This window comes from Diabrotica undecimpunctata, chromosome 4 (assembly GCF_040954645.1).
Source record: "Diabrotica undecimpunctata isolate CICGRU chromosome 4, icDiaUnde3, whole genome shotgun sequence".
NCBI lineage: Eukaryota > Metazoa > Arthropoda > Insecta > Coleoptera > Chrysomelidae > Diabrotica > Diabrotica undecimpunctata.
Window position 1 is genome coordinate 51,800,353 of NC_092806.1, and position 6,171 is coordinate 51,806,523.

Consider the following 6,171-nt stretch of genomic DNA (forward strand, 5'->3'; position numbering starts at 1 on the left):
CGAAGTAGGCGTACTACAACCTTTAATTTCGCTTATAACTGAAATATACGAACACAATACTGAAATAGTTAAAGTGCTTGACACACTCTCAAATAAATTCTATGCGGAACTATACCGTCTCCACAATTATTTAATATAAATACATCTGGGGAGCATATTCTGAGAAGAGCGCTTAAAGGATGGGAAAATAATGTACATAATTATTATTTTGCAAATGGTCCTACCTAATTTTAATACTATATTTTAATCTATTATTACCATATTATAATTAATCCCCAAATTGTGGTAAGTGTATACCTTTACGAAGAGAATTTTATTTTTATATCATTTTTATTGAAATATATATTAAAATCGTAGTTCTGTACTTTTCCTAAAAACCCTTTATTCAATATATAGGTATTCAATTTAATCAATATGCCTCCTGAAAGTAAGAAAACTATTTATTTTAAAGGTTATCGTCCATGAGCATAGAATGAGGGCACTAATCCAACGCATTGGCCTAATTATGGTTCATGTCAACATGTTGCAGCGATTTTCCATTACTCAGGTGCTAATATTGATGGCCCTTAACAGACATGAGTAGGTGTACAGATAAAACAATCATTAACATTCCTTATTAAATAGTAGTTTTTTTTAGTTCTACGTCTAATTACGAAGGAACGTACAGAAGTATAGTTCAGTGTGACTATATTTAGTAGGAAACTACTTTTTTAGTAGATTTTAGTAGTTTTTACAGACAGAGACATTAGGAGTAATTCAGTTCTCGAGAAAACTATCGATAAAATAAGTATAGATAGACTTGCCAAATTATGCTGTCTCTTCCAGTAACTAATGTTACAAGTGAACGAGACTTTTTCTATAGTAACAGAATTAAAACCAAGGACCGGAATAGGTTTGAAAATCAAAATTTTTCTCTGATTATGCATGCCAAGGAGGGTTTGCGAGAAGTAGAAAATTGTACTAACTTTATCTATAATCCAAATATGGTAAAATCAACGGAGGATTCAAAATTGTATAGAAATATTAACCAAAGTTAACCAAAAGAGCCTGAGTAGTTACGCCTTATATTTAAAAAATCCCTATATGTAGAAAATGTAAATAAATAGGAATAAAACAATCAGAACACATCGTTTTTTATTTTAAAAAAGATTCCAAAGGAAATTGTGAAGATTCCTGGTTTCTTAGTAAACATAGAATGAAAAAAAAAAACGGGAAATAAGTAATCAAGATATCTATGATCTATAATACCAATTAAACATTTAAACCGCGTATAGAGGGCGCTACTATTAGTTTTCATGTCAGATATCGCAAAGCAGAACTAGTCTATGTCTAAAATTGGCTGTTTGCTGTTTTTTTTTACCAAAACTTCCCTTGCTACAGTGGGTACTTACTGCAGAAATATTATAAGTCCAGGTTTAAAATTATTTAAGCATTTCAAATAATACTGAAGTAGTCTATGTCCATAATCTTAATTTTATTGGTGCAGAAGTGTATGTCAACATTTATTAGCTCTCTTCTCATTTGAGTTGATTTAATTCAAATATACTGAGTGCAGAACTAACCTATCTGGAGATAGACTAGTTCTGCACTCGCCAGATCGTAGCAGCACTAGTCTAGTTTTTGTAAACATAGTTTGTGTTATTTGTATCTCAAAATCTTTTTCTTGTTTGAGAAGCAATTAATTATGTTGAGTCGTGAGAAGTATATGGTGGCACTGTTACAACAATGTAAGTATTAGTAATATTAATATAATTTTAATAGTTCCTATTTGTACAATTAAATAGTTTAATTTCATATAATTAAACTTATGTTTTAGGTTACTTTTATAGTTACATTTTAGCAAATAGTAATTTTTGTTATTGGCCTCTACCTTAGGATTTTATTATAAATTGGTAATGTATAGGAGAAGCCTATTATATGCTAGAGAGTAAGGAATTATAAAATTGATGACTGCACTAATGATGTTGGCGATAAGGATGATGAAGAAACGTCGACAGGTAGTGGTAGAAAATAATCACGCAAAATATTTGTACTTCTGAAAAGAAGGAAAGAGTTTGTAAAATGTTTTTCCTGAATGCATTGTGTCTTTCACATCAAATGGTAAAAACTGCATTTTCCAAAAGAGATAAAATACTGAATATCGTTGGTGAAGATCAGAGAGGAAAAAATGTCTGTGTTACAAAATTATCTGACAAAATAAAATAGTCAGTGATGGACCATATCAATATGTTTCCGAGGGCAGAAATCCATTATTGCCGAAAAGATACACAGAGGCAATATTTAAATTCAAATCTAAATATTACAAAAATGTATCATTTAAATAAAGAAGACTGTATGAATAAAAATATTCAACAATTCGCGAAGTTGTCAATGTCTTTATTCAACACAAATTTTAACCTTGGATTCTTCAAACCAAAAAAGGGATTTGTATGACCTATGCGAAATACATAAAAACAGCAAAGAAAAAGAGGGAAATGAAATGAAAGATTTAATTGAACCATTGACCCATTGAATGAAAGTTAAGTTCTATAAGAGAAGCACTCATTCATAATTGTTTTATATAGGTGCTGGTTTAATTTTAATTTATGAAAATAAGTTATATGTAAATTTATCAATTAATATAAATACTATGTGTGTATGCAATCAAATTACGGTACCTGTGATGTTGATGGATACTTCTTCTTCTTCCTCAGTGCACTGGGCGATTCGGGAACAAAATCTTCTCACAATGTCACGTGGTCAGGGTACTAGTCACACAAATACTGGAGTGTTTAGCGCGACGATTTATACAGGACTATCTGTAAACTAAGACTGAGAAATATGCGTGTCGCCCGTAGCTTGCTCCCTTAAGACTAGGGGGGGCTGTACAGGTCCGTATTAATTTACGATGACAAAACATACACACACGTTAAGTAAAGAATTAAAATATAAAAATAAAATAATAAAAATTATTAATAAAAACTGAGAATATGTGGAGGGACGTAACATTCCCACCCACCAAAATGCATATTTGCATTTTTAGTCAATATAAGGCAAAGGGCATAGCTTAACCAAAGGTCGCCTAAGTTCACCTTTCGCGGTTTGTACGATAGCTACGCGAGCAATATCATCTTGACCAAAAATTAAAGTTTTAATTCGACCCATTTGCCATTGTAAGGGAGGCTTGGTCTCATTACGTATTAGTACGAGTGTACCTATATTAGGATTACCTTTAACCTGTTCTATTTCCTCCTTCAAATATCTTTGTTGCACTAATCTAATTAGTTGATTAGTGGCGTTACTTTGTTCCTGAATAGAAAGCTTTCCAACTGTTCGTTGATTGACTGATTTTAGGTTACCAACAAATCTAAGAACATAGGAAAAGATACGTTTTAATTTTGAAAAGGAAGAAAATCGATTAGAGAGATTATCGACAAATTCATCAGATGGAAAAGACAAAAGACAACTTTTCTGTTTCAATTCTAAGTTATGCTCGATAGAATCGGTCAAGGAGAATGACCAGTTATCTTCAGTAGTGCGAAGAAACTCCGGACCCACCCACCAAGCAGGAGTATTTAAGAAATCCTCAGGGAAAAGTCCTCGGGATCCGTGATCCGCACTATTTAATGAAGAAGGAATATATCGCCAGTGCTTTGAAGCTATCCTGTCTTGAATATAAGAAATTCTGTTACTGACGAAGGTTTTCCATTTATATGGCTGTGAATTAATCCAATGAAGAACAACAGTCGAATCTGACCATGCGTAAATTCTACTAAACTGTATAGTGAGAGTCTGCAGTATATAAGATAATAATTTACTAAGAATTACTGCTGCATTGAGCTCGAGACGAGGAATAGTTTGTACCCTGGTAGGAGATACCTTTGTTCGGGCTAAAAGAAAATAAGTTTTGATGACTCCTGTATCATAACACACACAAAGGTATGTAACAGCAGAAGATCCACGTAAAGAAGCGTCGCAAAAGCCATGAAGCTCACAGGAAATAATTGCATTTAAAGAAATATGACGAGGTATAGTAAACTTAGATAGTATAGGCAGTTTAATTTTAAATTGTTTCCATCTTGAAGTAATTTCCAAAGGTGGAGTTGCATCCCAATCTAAATTAAGTAGCCAAAGACGTTGAATAATAGTCTTCACTATCAAAGTGACAGGATTAAGAATACCGTAAGGATCGAATATGCGAGCTATTTGGGATAAGAGATTTCGCTTTGTGCAGGAAGCTTGAAGAGGTAAAATTTTGTAAAAGAAATCATCAGATGATGGATTCCATCCAAGTCCTAATACCTTTAACGAAGATTGATCTAAGTCAAATGAAAAAGACTGTTGCAGAATATGATCCAAAGGAATATTAGCGAGAGAGAATAACTGAGGGGCATTACTTGCCCATTTTCGTAACTCAAATCCACCACGTTTCAATAAAGATATTAATTCTTTTATAGCAAGAACACTATTTTCTAAAGAATCCTTTCCTGTCACCACATCGTCTACGTAAGTATCTTTTAGGAGTATAGATGAGGCTACAGGTAAGTCCGGTTCGTCGAGTGCTAGCTGCTGTAGAGTACGAATTGCAAGATATGGTGAGCTAGACACACCGAAAGTAACCCGAGTAAGTTCGTATTCAGCAATAGATTCCTGTTCCGAAAAACGCCAAAGTATTCTTTGAAATCTTTGTTGCTCAGGAGCGATAAGAATCTGAGTAAACATGGATTTAATATCTGCAGTAAAGACGTATTTATGAAACCTGAATTTAAGCAATAAATTTACAAGATCATTTTGTAATTTTGGACCTGAATATAACGTATCGTTTAAAGACGGAAAGTTAGGGGCGTGTGCGGAAGCATCAAACACAACGCGCAATGGAGTAGTACTGGACTCCTTGTAAATACAATAGTGTGGTAGATAATAAGCATTATTTATTGCCGTACTTGGCTGAATGGGATTTAAATAATGATTATCTATGAAACTTTTGATAAAGCTTGAATATTGAATCTTAAGTGATTCATTTTTGGCAAATCTGCGCTCTAAAGAACTAAATCTTTGTAAGGCTAAACGTTTCGTGTCGCCAAAAGAAGGTATTTCGTTTTTGAAAGGCAGCTTTACTACAAATCTCCCCTCTGAATTTCTATAAGTGGTATGAGTATAAAGCTTCTCACAGAATGAGTCTTCCTGAGAATAAGATTTAACTTCTGGTACTTCCTCAATGGCCCAGAATTGTTTTAATGTCGCATCTAATTGCTCAGAATCATTAGCAGAAAATGACGTGAAAAAGGAATGAATATTTGTTATATTTGTAGGTGGAATATTTCCCATAAAAACATAACCGAAACTTGTTTCAAGAGCTGAAAGCTGATCATTACGGGTTTTAATAATTCCTCCTGTTAAGATGTAAGGAAAGATATTTGCTCCTAATAGAACATCAACTTTACCTGGAATATTTGCCATTTTATCAGCCAACCTTAAATGTTGAAGATACGGCAAGTTGTCTAAAGAAATTGGAACAGTTGGCATGTTTTGACAGATTTGAGGAAGAATTATTGCATCTATCTCGCAATGAAAGTTTATGTCATAAGACGAAGAAATGTTCAATTTTACGCCTGATTTGGCTGGGGTGCACATTCTATCAAGACCTTGTATCGATAAAGCCGCATTGAATTTAGGGAGACTTAATTTGTCTGCACATTCTTTACTAATGAAGTTAGCTTGAGACGCACTGTCTAATAAGGCTCTAACTTCCAAGGTTTTACCAAAACGATCGAGAACATAGATTGTAGCTGTAGCTAGCAAGACATTATTTGTCAAAGTATTTGATAAGGCGGAAACAGAAGGCATAGGATCGTTAGATGAACTAGCAACCTCGTTGTGAGAAGAAGAAGAAGAAGAATCATTCGCATTGAGATTATCAAAGTGAAGAGCAGTATGATGTTTTTTATTACAATGTGTACATCTTTTGGATGAAGGGCATTTGATCGTAACATGAGTTTTAGACAAGCAGTTTATACAACATTTATTCTGTTTAGCAAAGTCAAAACGTTTTTGAGGCGATTCAGCAAGAAATTGATTGCATTTAAATAAAGCATGATCCGAACCACAAAATAGACACTTATTTTTGACAGAACTGGTCAAAAATGTAGAAGTTTGACGAGATGAATACCTTACGTTATTAGAAGTATCGGA